The sequence below is a fragment of the Silene latifolia genome, chromosome 10 (assembly GCF_048544455.1).
Source record: "Silene latifolia isolate original U9 population chromosome 10, ASM4854445v1, whole genome shotgun sequence".
Lineage (NCBI taxonomy): Eukaryota > Viridiplantae > Streptophyta > Magnoliopsida > Caryophyllales > Caryophyllaceae > Silene > Silene latifolia.
The window spans coordinates 129,837,618-129,854,572 of record NC_133535.1 but is presented as its reverse complement, the minus strand read 5'-3'; positions in this window follow the sequence as shown (position 1 = coordinate 129,854,572).

The following is a 16,955-nucleotide window of genomic DNA, read 5'->3' as shown; positions in this document are numbered from 1 at the left end:
GGAATCCAGCAAGTTCCGTCAGTCAACAAAGTCACGAAGCAGTTCAAACCACAATCACTGTGTCTCTCCAAGATGTTTATGCCATGGTCCTACAAGTTCAAGTTACAGTGGAAAATTTGAGCATTCGCGTCCTCACCCTCGAGAATGGAATGGTGGAAAAGAACACACCACCTAGAGAAACCTCTAGTCTAGGTCGTCCAAATCTTACCTCTTGCAATAACCACCGTCCTAGAAAGCCGAAAACAGCTGAAAGGAAACCTGGGAGGCATCAAAGGGTGCTTACCGATTTAGGCATGTCTTATGCCGATGCTTTGAAGAGACTCTCTGTCCAAGGCAAGCTACATCCAATAGGGCCAACTCCGGATCCACCTTTAGAGAAACAGGTGAACCTCTGGAAGGGCAACAAATACTGCTTATATCACCAAGGTAGAGGCCATGATATCGAGGAGTGTTTTCTCTTGAAACACACTACCAAGGTATGATCGAAGAAGGCAAGCTTCTTAAGCCACCTTCTGTCGCGCAGTCTAAGAAAATCGACCCTCCTTGGGTCTAATATCATTAAACATGACGAAGAATCATCTCTAGACTGTTCTCATCTCCTCAATCCTCATGACGATGAAGAAATCAAAGCGCCGAAGGAGGACGATGTCCAAAGTGGAATGCTAATGCTTTCCAAGATAGAGGGAGCCATTGATACTCTAAACTCTCGGATTTCCCACATGGGGAATCAATTTGCTGAAATGGATAAGAAGCTTGAGACCCAATCTTTCAAGATGAAGAGTGTCCAGACAAACCCTCAACCTCATGGTCTCGAGGAGAAAGAAAGTGAGTGATCTATTCCTAGTTCATCTCATCCAGGAGTCAAAATCAATAAAGGCAACCTCATAGAGCCTTCGTCAAAGAAATTAAATAACTCTCCCAGCTCATTCACAAATCTAGGAATACCTTATGCCCTAGCCTTGAACAAATTATCCTCTCTAGGTCTCCTTCAACCAATAGGCCCTACACCTGAACCAGAAAAGAAATCTAAGTTCTGGGACGAGAATTCGTACTGCGAATACTGTAGGGGTAAGGGGCATGGTACCGAAGATTTTTATAAGCTCAAGCATGTCATACAAGATGGGATTGAGGATTTTAGGATTTCTGTCTCACTCCTAAAATATTTGGGTACAAAAGTTAAGCGATCTTATAGGGATTTCAACATCGCGGATGATAAAAAAGATGAACAATCCACAAATCATTTGGTGAAAAGAATAAAAATAGATTCACAAATACCCGACCAGTAGAAGGAGGCGACATCGGTTAAGGACGTTATTGACTGTCTACACCCAGTTTACGCCTCTCATTTGAAAGGTGGCATCAAAACCGTTGAAAACTTATCGGCAGAGATTGTTCGTATCAATGAAATCATCCAAGGAGGTTCACTATCCACATCTACACCCAACAATCAAAAAATCTACATTACCGACGTAAAGGTTATAGAACCTTCACTAGAAAGAGGAACTCGACATTCAAGGTCATTCTCTAATTTAGGCATGCCTTATACGGTAGCCTTTAAAAAGCTCTTCGCCAAAGGACTGATCCAACCAATCGGTCCAGCCCCAGACCCTAAGTACGAGAGGAGAGGTCGCTTCTGGGATGGTTCTCAATATTTCTTATTCCATAGGGGTAATGGACACGACACTGAAGAATGTTCCAAACTCAAATATACCATCCACTATATGCTCGATCGCGGCAAGATATCTTTATCGACCCTCGATCCGTTAAGAGAAAATAATGACCCTCATGGGTGTCTTATTCTTCAAAGACAGGAAGGTCTCTTGGGCCTTTACCCTTCTAGTATTCCGAATGATGAGGATGGGGTGTTCAAATGGGTGAATGCTCAAAGACAGATACCGCAACCAATTGCTGGAAAAGAAAATGCTCAAGCGTGGGCCGATGATTACGAGTCTAGATCTAAGATCACGTCAAAGTCCGAGTCCGAGTCCGAGTCTTAGGCTTTCTATCCCATAATTTTTCTAGTGTCTTTATTTGTGTCCATTTTCATTCCTAGTGACAACCTGGGGGCTGTCCCACGAGTCACATGTCTTTTCGAGTCTATGTTAAGTACATTCATTATTCATTTTAATAAAAGTACAATTTTCACTCCACATATTCTATCCTATCTCTTCCTTTACCATTTCCTGTGACAACAAGAATTGATTTGAGATGTTTAAAAAACGAACAACAAAAACCACACGTTCCAAGTCGATGTGAGTGCACTTAGATGATGTTCCATTCCAAGTTGTAGAGGACCTAAAACTTCGTGTTCATTTTTCTTAACTATTCCATGTCTGGCAATAGAAACCACAATATAACCCCAGTTTAGACGAGCCTGTCTCAAGAGATTCTAAGACGAATCCAGACCATCTCTCTTGTTAACAATCCATGACAGAAGGCAAGCCCATTCCCCACAATAAATAACCCGTGTTACTAAAAACCAACCCATTTCACACCAAAGGTGCTAGTCTGACCCAAATCCATGGTAACAAGCAAATCCAAGACAATACGAGCCATGATCAAAGACAAAGGCTCAATCAAGAGAAACTGAGGTCAATATCCAAGGCCACAATTATGCCCGTAATCCAAGACAAAAGAGTCAAAAGAAGAAGGCTTAATCAAACAAGTCAATATCGAAAGTCAATGTTATCCTCAAAAAACCGAATCAAAAAATCTGAGCAAGAAGCCGAGATATATTCTAGACCAAGAATCTGAGTCTGAATCAAGAACAAGTCTGAAATCAAGTACTAAACGGAATACTCCTGAAGTCTATATAGAATCAAGTTACAGTATAGAATCAAGACATCAATGAAGATGGTTAGCTAGCACCCTCATTTAGCCTTTCACACATTTCATACACCCTAAGTCCTTATCGAGACCGTTACAAGGAGATAGTTAGGAATTTTGAGAATCCTCTTAAGCTCGTCAAATATACCCATCCTTTAGGGCCAAGATATGGAAACTTGATCCCACATCATTTTAACCTACCTTTATGTGCTCAGGCTACATCAAGCCAAGAGACTCCATTTCCAAGCCATATTACAAGCCATAGCCCAATAAAGCCTTAACTCCACAAAATCAAGCTCCAGAGATTTGTTCATCAAAGCCTCTTATTACCGAGCTCCACATTCCAAATATCCAATCCAGTTTCACCTTGACCCAGACACGGAGCCTTCAAATACTTTGCTACCCATAACGGGACATACCCAATTCATCCTTAGGGTCCACATAGTGTGCTCACGCGACAAGGAAATTTTTACAAAATCAGTTATACCTCTTTGGTCGATGATCAGAGGGAGTTATCCCAAATCAATTATTCGAGTCACCAAAGGAATATACTCTCCTGACCCATGCACTTTAAGGTCCTAACAACTTAGCTTAGGCACACACCTGAACTACGAGCATGGTTTGATTTCACCTCTTCAGGTGGATACGTAGGCAGTCCTTTCTTACACAAGAAGGATACAACCACAACACCCAAATAAAATTAACCAAACACTTGAACTACGAGCATGGTTTGATTTCACCTCTTCAGGTGGATACGTAGGCAGTCCTTTCTTACACAAGAAGGATACAACCATAACACCCAAACAAAATTAACCAAACCTCGGAACTACGATCTGGTTTGATTTCACTTCACGTGAATACGTAGGCAGTCCTCAAGGACACAACCATCCCCACTTCTAACTTTCAATCTTAATTACCAACCATCCCAATTTTCAACCTCAATTAACATCCCTTCCACAACCAACACCTCTATACTGGGGGCTCCTTATTGTCGCCCAGCCTCTTTTTTTACCAAAGTCCAGAGTCATCTTCTCATCCTGGGGGCTTCTCTTCCAAGATGCCACCCTTCCTCTCTCATTTGAGTCAAGCTAGTACTCGGTCCGGATAATGACAAAGATCTTAGATCAATTCTCCAAGTCATCGTGCCTCAAGAGAGGTCTCTTTTGCAGCAAACGGTGGTGAAAGAAGTCCTAGTAGACAGATGATCTATGGCTCATGCCTTGCCTTTATATGCCTTCATCATTCTTGCAATTCTTATACCTTTGGAACTGATACGCATTGTCACCCACACTTGGCTAGGGGTTGCGCATACTTAAACAAAGTCTGTCAAAGTCATCCCTATGTCGCGTCAAATCTAAGTTGGTTTCGCGTCAGTCAAACCTAAGTCTATATTTCACATCTTAATAGGTCTATGTCATGTCAAGTCCTATGTCTAAAGCCCATTGAATATGCATATCGCATTACAAACGACAAATTTTTTCAAACAAGTTTTAAACAACTTTTATAAAGAAACAACTTTTGCTAAACCTATGTGTTTCCTCATTCGAGGTCCATTTGATAATTGCTTGCGTGAATATATTAGATTGCATTCTTGTGTGGCTACTAACCATGCAGGTAAGTATCAGAAGTAGTACTTTATCAAGCCCTTGCTTGCCACAACAAGCGAATATTCTTTGACATGTGTTTCGACAAACCTCTATTATGTTCCCCCAGCGAGAGTACACGGATGGAGATTCCCTCTCGACACATGGAGATCAGTTCCCGATTATGTTACCCTAGGGAGAGTACATGGATAGACATTCCCTCTCGAGACATGGAGATCAGTTCCCGATTATGTTCCCCCAGCGAGAGTTCACGGACTGGCAATCGTCCCCCTCAATACGTGGAGATTAACATCAACCCCAAGACTTATCAAAGTTTGTTTGAAGACGACCCAAGCAGCTTCCTCAGCAGTTCCCGCCCACGTCCTACTACCCTTGACATTTTTGTTTCCTCATAGAGTTCGGCAAAGGTGTCGTTCTCCAGAAGTTCCCAAACCAGCGCCTCCTTCCTTAGGTTCGTAAACCCAAATTTAGGATTCTTACCCCTAGATTCTTAGATCCCAAAATGGCTTCCTTTAGGTTCGTAAACCTTTAAGCCCCCACACCAACGTCCTTAGGTTCATAAACCCATAAATCCTTTTTGGAGTTCTCATACCTCAGAAAGCTTAAACGCACGCGTTTAAAACAAGAATTAGTAACCCAGTAGTTCCTAAACTTAGCCCTAGGATCCCAAATCCTCTTAGGTTCACAAGCCTTTAAGTTCCCATACCAGCCGTCCTTTTAGGTTCGTATACCCAGGTTCACACACCTAGCTTCTTTTAGGTTCCCAAACTCCCTAGAGTTCATACATTTTTCCCCTTAGGATCACATTCCTTTAGGATCACCTTTTCCCTTTAGGATCACTTCCTTAGAGTTCCTACACTCAAACCTTGATTACTCCTTAAGTTGAACTTATATTTGGCCTCCTTCCCGTTGATGCTTTCCTTTAGGGTCCCATACCCTAGTACAATCCTTATATATTTTTTAGGTCTTACCCTAAGCTCCTACGCTTACCCTTAGCTCCTACGCTTACCCTTAGCTCCTACGCAACTCCGGAAGCATCTCGAGGAAGAAGTCTTAGGTATGGTCTCTTCTTATGGCTGGCGAGCTTCCTTACGTAGTCTAATGGACTTTAAACGACCCTCCCCGATAGTCGACAGACTCTAAAATGTTCCCGACGACAGGTCCTTGGTTCAGACCCCTCGAACCGCCTCGCGTCGCCATAGTCGTCAGGTTGTAATCTTCGATTGACCTGAGGCTATACTTTGACTTTCGCCTTGTCCAAGCCTCAGTCAAAGTGGGGGCTCTGTAGAAACCTCGTTTCTGCACCTCCCACAAAACATCCGGTGATAATTGGGCCGCATGTTTAGCATATGTCGCGATTTTATGACGTTTCGTAAATCGGTTAATAAAAGGTAACTCAAACACTTGTGTCTACCTCATGGTCGTCATCTAGGTGTCATTACGGTCGTTTTGGCAATAATTAGAGTTCATTTGGAGTACGGGTCAAAAACCGTCTTCATTTCCTAAAACCATCAAATCCCGAGTCAAAGCAATGTGCTTGTCTACCTAAGGTTAGGATGTCATAAAATGTCATGATTATATCTCATTTTGAGTCTCATGTCACTTCATTAGACTAAACTAAAAGTTTACATTACAAAATGTGCATTTCATTTAGCTAAAATGACAACCCAACCTTTAGGCCCGTTTTACGAGGTCATAACGACTTTTTTGGGTCAGGCCTATTTCAAAAAAAGTTTTAGATCTCTTTCTTAGCTTTCCAACGCCACCGAAAGCACCTTATTCCGAGTCTTGTAGAGAAAGTTATGCCTAAAATACAACAGACTGTCAAACGCGCTTTCTTGCGCAGGAGGAACCCGCTGAGGAAAAGACGCGGCAAGTGTTGCGCCTCTTCCAAGGGACGCAGCACCTGCTACGCCTTTTCGTCAAGGTTTTCTTTTTGTCCAAGTTTCCGTATTTAACCTAAGTCGGTGTTTCCGGATCTTTCCTTCCGTATCCTAGACTTACCATAATTCCTCCGTGTGATTAGTATAAATAGAGACCTTCGGTCCTCATATTTCTCACGCGAGTGTCCGTCCTTCTCTTCTCCCTTTGCATTCTAAGACCACGCTCTTACTTTTTGGCGCCTACGTGCTTGAACTTTCGACCACGTAAGCTCGGATCCTTCCGAGTACCAGCCTCGTTTTGCATGACCGGCCAATTTGACCAACTCCACTACACCATAATCAATTAATCAATTCAATTAGCTTTTAAATCCTTTTTCAAGGCCACTTTCATATTTGAATTATAGATCGAGTCGAGTTACCACTAAAAACCGATTTAGTTAAATCTTGCGACGCTAACATGTAAGTCTGAGGGTGTAAAATCCCAATTTTATTTAATGTATTTTATTTAATGTTTTTTTTTCGTATTATAATTAATGTAAGAATTTATGTCATAAGCATGTTCGAAACCGTCTTTTAAAATCACCTTTTTTAAAAATCCTTTTAACGGAAGTAACATAGATCTGACGTGGGGAAGAATCGTATCAACTGATGCGCCTTCTGGAAAGGGCGCAGCATCCGTTGCGCCTCTTCCAGGGGCTGCTTTCAGTTGATGCACTTCTTCTTCTTCCTCGGGTTTTTGTTCCTTCCGTCTTTTATTTTTTTCTTCGTTCTTTCCCTTATTTCACCTAGTAATTTTCAAATTAGTTTTTATGAATCCATTTCAATAATTTTCGACTTAAATCCCTTATAATTAATATTCGCGGGTTTTCGTCACAAATTCAAACTCGGATTTTAGAGACTCGATTCGTTCATATCAAGTCCCTTGATTTCGTCTTTGATACATGTTTTAAATCTGTTTTCTTCATCAATTCGTAATCTTTTGTTTCCACCATTAACTCCAAGTTTGTAAATAAATCAATTCTAACGTCGTAAATAATATCTAACTTATAATAATTCGTTTTAAATTGTTTTCTTTCACTTCATGACGATCACAGATGCATGTAAATCAATTAATCACTTCTACTCGAGTTACCAATCAATAAATCAATGTAAATTAACCAACGAACATTAAAAAACCGTGAGTCCGACTTTCACAGTCAGAACCCAAATCAAGAACAGACGCGTAGTAGTCTGCGCCTCTTCGGCAGGACGCAGCAGAGATCTTTGCGCCTGTTCTGAGGTGGTTTCTGCCTCTGAACTCTTCTCGTTTTGACGTAGGGTTTCTAATTAGGATTTTAATTAACTATTATTCTTATTATCACCATAATTTCCATATTCACCATATTTTCCATATTTTTCAAATTTCCATATTTTCCAAATTTTCCTTATTTTCCAAATTTCCATATTTTCCATATTTTCCTTATTTTCCAAATTTTCCTTTTCTTCAAATTTCCTTATTTTTTCCAATTTTCTAATTTTCATTTATTCTTTTATTTTATTTCTGAAACTCGTTTGGGCATGTTTATGACGTAAATTCAAGTTTATCAATTGTAATTTATTTCTTTATTTCGTATTCGTATTTATTATGTATGATTTATTTACTTGGAATTCACATGTAATTAATCTAACATTCACTTCAACCCCAATTTATCTGCTAATTATTTGTTCACCGACTTAGTCTAATTCTTCACATGTTAGGATTAATCTAATGAATGTTGCATTGCATGCATATAAATCGACAATATATCGAGTATGGACAATTTTCCCTAATCATTAGTAGAGGCCGCTATCGAGGCGGGCGGGATTAGGTGTTCGATCAAAAGAGCTTCCTAATACGTACCCTCACCCCTTACTCCAGATCTCTGTGAACATCCGTGTTCATTGGCATCCACGAGAGTCATTCTAGACATAGAATGCTAAAGGTAACGAGTTCTTGGTGTTCATGTCACTACTTTGTGTCTTAACATGGCACGAGGTATTCGAACGGTTTCCAATTTTCCACAATAAATTGGTGGCGACTCCACAAATGCAAACGCTTGTTCCCAAGCGCCCCCGTGGCCCATGTCCACACTTACCCATAAAATCTGTCCTACGTAAGCCTGAACTATCAGGCAGGATGGCGAAATGGTCAGTGCAAATTAGCACGTACGATATCTCCTTTGAACCTAGGGCAGCGATCAAATCGCAGGCCCTAGCAGACTTTGTTGCTGACTTTAGCCCTAACCTTGAACTTGACCTGAAAAAAGAGGTCAACCAACTAGAAAATAAAACCCCAGGCCAAGAATGGACCCTGTTCATAGATGGGGCATCCAACGCCAGGGGGACAGGGTTAGGATTAGTGCTTAAATCACCACAGGGAGATATGATAGCGCAGGCTATAAGCTGTGAATTCAAAGCTACAAACAATGAAGCAGAATATGAAGCTCTAATAGCAGGCTTAAAGGTATATCTAGACCTCGGTGTTCAAAATCTAAAGGTAAAAACTGATTCACTCTAATTGCTAATCAAATAAAGGGAATTTATACGGCTAAGGATGCAAAAATGATTTCGTATTTAGAATATGCAAAAAACCTTACCGCTAAATTTGTTTTATTCGACAGAGATCAAATATCAAGAGACCTGAACACCCAGGCTGATGCTTTGGCCAGCCTAGGTTCAAATTTTACCCCTATAGTTTTCGACAAAATACCAATTGTTCATTTATTAGAGCCAGCCATCAGCAAGCCTGAATAAGTCAATCCTGTCAATCAGGATAATAACTTTTGGACTAAACCCTATTATGATTGGTTTCTCCGAGGAATACTTCCTTAGGGCAGACATGAGGCAAGGGCTTTTAAAATTAGAGCTTCAACTTATGCTATCATCAATAACACTTTATTCAAGAGATCGCAGGCTCGACCCTACCTGAGATGCTTGGAGCCTGACGAAGCCAAACTAGTACTTCAAGAAAGACACGATGGACACTGTGGCAACCACAAAAGAGGAAAGAGCCTGGCAAGCAAAGTTCTCAGGACAGGCTACTACTGGCCTATACTGAGGGCTAACTGCCTGGAATACTCTTCAAAATGCGAAGCCTGCCAAATTCATGCACCAATCATACATCAGCCATCTGAACTCCTTCACTCAATTTCTGCACCCTGGCCATTCATAAAGTGGGGCATGGATATTGTGGGAAAACTGCCGGAGCTCCAGGATAAAAAGTATTCATGTTGGCTATGACTAATTACTTCTCCAAATGGATCGAGGCTGATTCTTTCAGGCAAGTAACTGAAAAGGAAGTAATATCCTTCATCAGGACAAATATCATCTGCAGATATGGAGTCCCGTCAGAAATAGTATATGACAATGGAACCCAATTTGTGGGGAAAAAGACCCAAGCATTTTGCCAAGAATGGAATATCAACCTGGTAACGTCAACTCCTGGATACCCAAAAGCTAATGGCCAAGCTGAATCAAGCACTAAAGTAGTCATAAGCTGCCTAAAAAAGAAGCTAAAAAGAAGACGAGGCAGATGGGCTGAAGAACTTCCATTAGTACTATGGGCAGACAGAACAACTCCAAAGACATCAACAGGCCAAACACCTTACTCTCTGGTGTATGGCTGTGAAGCTGTCATTCCTGCAGAAGTACGAGTACCAACATTAAGGTACAGCCTGAATAATGTTGAGGCTAATAGAGACCTGATGCACGATAACCTAGTTCTAACAGAAGAGCTAAGGGATGCTGCCAAGATTAGAATAGCGTCATACCAACAAGCAGTTGCCAGGACTTACAACAAAAACGTCAGAATCAGAGTCTTTAAAGAAGGAGACCTCGTTTTACGCAAAGTTTTTCCAAATAAAAAAGAAAAATTAGCAGGCAAGCTGGCCCCCACATGGGAAGGCCCTTACCTAATTGATTCAATTATTGGACAAGGAGCATACAGGCTTCAAACATTAGAAGGAGAAATGATCCCAAGATCCTGGAATGTAACCCATTTAAAATTATTCCATATGTAAAGATCAGATCGGGCTCCAATTAGGTATAAACTCAATCACTACTCAACCTGATGTGCTACCTGAAAAACTATGTGTTTTACATGCCTTGTATGCAACTCATATCTATGTATTTAACTAACCCATTTATTCACTTCTTGAATCCTGAACAATTATACATGATAAATGATTATATGCATAAATATTCAGGATTGAGGGCTACTCTACTATATATTTCTTAAACAAAACTTTGCACTTAACTGTGCCTAACGAGTTGGTAACCACCACCAGATACAGTAAATGTCAGGACCAATCAGGCATGAAATAGTTGCCTGACCTGACTACATTTACTGCCACGGATTACAACCGGCTGGACGCAGCAAGACAGGTGCAAGGGTGTTCTCTCTCAACCACTTAGTCTAAATGCCCTCCTAACCGGCCGAATACCAAGCCCTCCAGGTAGGCAGGGGACATAAGCCCTCCTGACAGGCCGGTTTTTCCACCCCTTCAACCATTATAGCAAAAAACTATACTTGGTTGAATTACTCACGACGGTTCAAATGACAGGATAAAACAAAAATGCTTTGCAGGTTAATCAAACAAAATGTTTGACAGGTCCAACAGGATGGCAAAAATAAAACTCACAGGCTCAAGCAAAAAAGCAAAATCAACCAAAAAGGGTCACCATGCCTATATTAATAAAGCCCTTACCCTCTGGGGCAAAAGCACCAAAATATTCATAAATGTCAGGGATAGTCTCCCTGACCTGGACAAAGACAGAAAAATAAAATAAAATTGTTCGTCTAGGGACATCCCCCCTAGATGGGCCAAATATCAACTAAAGAAATCAAATTACTGCTTCTCCTTAGAAACAGTACCAGCACTCCCACTCTTAGCCGGATCAGCATCAACGTCCTGCTCCCCTGGAGAATCAACCTCCGGTTCATTTCACATGTTATGCAGATCAGGATACTTTGAAGCAGTAAAAGCCATCTCGGCTTCAGGGTTTCACTTCGCCCTGGCCTCGACAGGCTCTGACATAGCAGCAGCCCTCCTCTTAATATAGAAATAGAGGGAAGCATCATCTAGCTTGAACTCCATGTCATCCCTCTCCTGGGTGAGCTCCTCATTCCTGTCCAAAGCTTCCTGCAAGAGTCGCTCACTTGAATCTGCCTCAGCCTTAGCAGCATTCCTTTCAGCCTGCGCCCTCACCAAGTCACCAGCCAGGTCAGCCTGTGCAAAATCCAGCTCAGACTTCAGCCTATCATAATCTGATCTCATCAGATCAATCCTGGCTACTAAAGAAGTAGTCTGATAGGCGTTTTGGAGACAGGTTGCAGCACCCTGACCAAAAATAGGAAGAAGAATATGAGTAATATACCCCAATAATAAAAACTACCCAAATAAAATACACATAAAAATTGTTCCAGCCTACCTCCCTTACAGCAGTCAGGACACCCGCCAAAAGGCTAACTGAATAATCCACTGAAGCAACCGCCTGAGTAGCAGTCTCAACAGGGTCAAGGGTGAGCATGACATCTGATTTGGAAGCAGCATAATCCCTGATTTTCACCCTGGCAACCTCCATATTGTCCACCCTGTCCTTCACTTCCCTGACTGGGGCAGAAATGTCAACATCTTCAATTTTCTTTTTTTGGGCTACTGAACTTGTTTCAGCAGGTACAACAGTGACCTTGGGAGCATCGGGTTGTTCAGTCAAATCTATAACAGGTTCAGCATCTCCGCTTCCCTGGGAACCTTCCTCCTTGATCTTAGCCAGCCTGGCTGAAATGTCAGCCATACCAAACCTGGTAAGGCGAGTAGATGACCTAGTGGCTACAACACGAAACACTATATTAGCAATATAAACTAAACATCACTAGGAAGCCAAAGTAAGAAGAAAAAAGAAATTAAGATAGACTTACTGCCTGAGGTAGTGGCACTAACAGCCCCAGAAGGTTTAGCCACCCTGGCGGCGCCATCAGCCTTCAAACAGCGAGGGAGATGGCCAACCCCACAACAGAGAGGTCAAGACCTCTCCAAAGGAGGAATATCAAGAAAAGTAGAAATATTGGCAGTGGGATACTCAGTTTTAGTAACCCAATCATCAACTGCACGCATAAAAGGTATAATTCAATATGAATTTCATTTTATTTTTTACTAACAAGTAAAACATGCGGGACAAAAGAAAAACTAAGAAACTCACCAGCAACGCAAGCTTCGTAATTTAAATACGCCAGGTCAGGACCCACAGAATTAGCCCTGACAAACATGTACCCAGCAGCCCAGCCTTTATCATGGCCGCTATCCAGATTGCTCAAAAGGGGAGTAGTAGAAGCCCTGACCTTGAAACTTATATGGCCAGGACTATTGGTTTTGACAGCATAGCAAGCCTTCAGATCATCAAGGGAAAACGAGATATTGTGCATTTTACAGAGATACTCAACGGAACACACAACCTTCTACACCATAGGCATCAGCTGATAAGATGGAACACCAATCTCCTTAATAATCTCAACCATAAGAGGAGAAAAAGGAAGCTTATAACCTGCCCTGAAAACCCAGTCATGAATACAGAACCAACCAGGACAAGCCTACTCAAATCTACCATGACCTGATTTTGCCTTGCGCAAAATCCACACAAAACACGTACCCTCACCCCTTACTGCAGATCTCTGTGAACATTCGTGTTCATTGGCATCCACGGGAGTCATTCTAGACATAGAATGCTAAGGGTATCGAGTTCTTAGCGTTCATGTCCCTACTTTATGTCCTGGCATGACACGAGGTATTCGAACGGTTCCAATTTCCCATAAAAATTGGTGGCGACTACACATATGCAGGCTTATTCAACCTTTCACCGGTTTCAATGCCTCACAAATCGGTAACGTCCCATGACGTGCTTTGGAAATCCAAAGTTCCGTGGGAGAAGTGTCGCCGCCTTAAACATACATAACGCGCAGGTGCGCGCGGTATGGGTGGCCCATGTCCACAGTTTGGCGACTCCACTAGGGATGATACGCTTACGTGTTACCCAAGGTGAAACTTGAACGAGGTTAGGAAATAGTTTATACGAGACAGTTGTTGTTTTTCATTATTCGACCTTCTTAGGTTGTTTTATTCAACCTTCCTAGGCTCAACCCAGCCCATTCGATCAATCGTCCCGTCAGGACGGTCCAAATTCCTATCTGGGCCTAAGAATAGATAGCGATTGACGTCAACCATACCGTGGTGCATATTCATGTTTGTATCAAGGGCTTTCACTACTCGAGGGAATGGACTAGGAACCGACCTTACTCATGTTTGGCACGGACCTCTCCACAGACCAGGGTTTGATTGCTTGGTATGGCAACCCACCTTTTAAGCCAAAACCCTTTAAATGTACTCAACATACCGTTATAATGCCTGTATGAATGTTTGTATCATATACGTGATCACCATTTTGTCAAACAAAACCATGACGAAATTTTGTAAAATAAAATCCTTTTCAAAATGTAAATACTTCAAAAGTGGCCTAAAACAGCGCAAAATGAGTCGAAACTTTGTTCAAATGTCCAGTCAAAATTCGGGCCTTAAAACCCATTTTAAAACCTCACTTCGAGTCAGCACTCCTACAACTACACTACAGTTGCCTAGGATAAACATTTCAAAATTTGTCATTTTCAAACCTCACTTGACACAGTGGCACCAGCCCACTTCATGAGTCAGGTCTCTTTTTGAGTAAGTGTGCTAAAATGGTCGATCATGTTTTGATCTGTCATCGATCTCTTATCCTTAGTTTCTAAGATGCCCGGAACTAGTCATGCAAGCGTTAATGGACAACCCGGAAATGGTAATGATCTAATCCTAGTTGCGCTCATCCGTCTCCAAACAAGCCAAGACCAGGCTTATGACCGCCTCAACGCTATTGAAGGCTGGATTGTCGCTGTAGAAGCTAGACTTCCTCCTGCAGAGAACGATATTCCCGACATGATCGTGCATGATAACCTCCCACCTTTTGTTGGACAACCAGAAGTCAACCTTCCACCAGATCCTACTGAAGCTGAAAAGCGACTCCAATATTTGGAGGAGCAACTAATGTACCTTAAGGGAGATGATAGCTACAGGGAGAATAATCGCAAGTATGAGGCGGTAAATGCTCAACTTTTGAACCCCCGTAAAAACGGTAAGAAAGGAACAATAATAGAATGCGGAATTTTAGGAAATTTTTGAAACTTTTAAAGTTTAAAGCGCGGGTTCATAAAAATCTATAACAGAAATAAAGAATGCGGAAATAAAGATTAAATTATACAAACGCGATAGTCAAAGGTGAGGGAAAATATATCCCTCGAATGACAAAAGATAAAGGGTGAGTCTAAGCAATCCTAATAAACCAACTACTAGTCCAAGGTTTAGCTCTCGCTAGCCCACACGTCTTCCCCACGTAAGCATCTTCACAACCTGTCATTCATGTAAACATGAACGCCACAGTCAGTGGGGAGTAACTCAAGGTTCTCCCAGCCACAAAATGTCGAAACACAGATAAACAAGAACATATTATAACATCATAAATATAACCATTTGATGCAAGCATTGAGACATGAGACTAACATTCAAAACATGCGCAGTCAATCATAGATAAGGCATATGATACATACATATGAGACAATCCAACAAAAATGTCATAAATGATAATTCAACTATAAACACGATAGAATATCATATGTCACGGATAAATAAGATTAACATCATAATACACGTGAATGGAAACCTTAGCCATGAACTTTGAAAACTAAATAACATACAATACACGAAATGGGACTACTAACATCACATAATAAGCAAAGCATCCGGTTCAGAGGCTACCTTTAAAGCATGTCCGAGACACAAGTACTTAAGTACCTTGACTCAGCGGTTACCTTTAAAACATGTCCAAATACTATAAACAAGTGCCCGACTCAGAGGTTACCTTTAAAACATGTCCGAGGCACAACACATAAAGTATCTGGCTCGGCGGTTACCATTAAAACATGTCCAAATACTACAAACAAGTACCCGACTCAGAGGTTACCTTTAAAACATGTCCGAGGTACAACACATAAAGTATTTGGCTCGGCGGTTACCTTTAAAACATGTCCAAATACTACAAACAAGTACCCGACTCAGAGGTTACCTTTAAAACATGTCCGAGGTACAACAAACAAGTATCTGGCTCAGCGGTTACCTTTAAAACATGGCCAAATACAACAAACAAGTGCCCGACTCAGAGGTTACCTTTAAAACATGTCCGAGACACAACAAACAAGTATCTGGCTCAGCGGTTACCTTTAAAACATGACCAAATACAACAAACAAGTACATGAGACAGGATTATTAATATCACATTCATACTTATGGCTTGCATCTCACCATAAGTACGGATGGGAACATCAATCCCGACGATCATATCGCAACTAGAGGGCTTATAGCTCACCCCTAGTATCCGATAGGACCAAGACTCAGGGACGGGATTATTAATGTCACATTCATACTTATGGCTTGCATCTCACCATAAGTAGAGATGGGAACATCAATCCCGACGATCATACCGCAACTAGAGGGCTTATAGCTTACCCCTAGTATCCGATAAGACTAAGACTCTCACAACCGAATAATACTATACATTATCTAGAGTACAACTCACTACAAGTAACTATATATAATAGATATTTCATACCTGTATTATATTAATAAATATTCCACTTCATAAATATACATGCTAGTTAAATAAAATATAACAACCGATAATGAATAATTTACGTTATGTGAAATTTACGGAACGAAATGGAAACACGCACAAGTGGCTCATTTATGAGCCCACAACAAAGGATAGGGTTATTTGGCCCAACAATTTAATCATGTGACAAGTCCAGCAAATGAGACATAGCAAGCCCAAACAAAGGTGGCATGTGACTCCAACAAGTCACATACAACAAGCCCAATAAATTAATCATGTAAAACCCAATAAACTAGTCATGTTAAGTCCAACCGTTTACTCATATAAAGCCCAACAAAAGATTTATATGAAATCCAATAAGTGGCATACAAAAAGCCTAATCAATTTAAGTACACAAATCCAACTAATTTAATATAACTAGCCTAACAAGACCCATTTTCATGGTTCAAAAAGCTCATCTGTGACCGTCTTAAGACGAAATTTTAAGTATGATAAGAGTGAAATTTCTCACATACAACCAACCCAATTCATACATGGATATACACATGAGACGGAAATTAAATAATTGGCTCAAATCATCCGTGAAATCTACTCGAAAACAGTCCACAAAAGTCATCCATCAACAACCTATATACATGGTTTTCTAGACAATTTGTGAAGTCGTCTTAAGACAAGTTTTTAAGCATGTTACAAGGCGAAATTCATCCAAACAAGAGACTCTATTCATTTATGTATATGCACACAAGACATGAGCTATCAAATTGACTCAAACCAACAACAATTCCAGCCTAACAATTACGTCCAAAACTGACCAAAAACAGCCCATTTCCACGGTTCCTTCTATTTTTGTGGTGTGCGCAGGTTGCAAGTTGGAGAGCAATTTGTTTAAAAAAAAATGTATCAGCTATGTCAAAAGCACCAAGAGTCTCACATG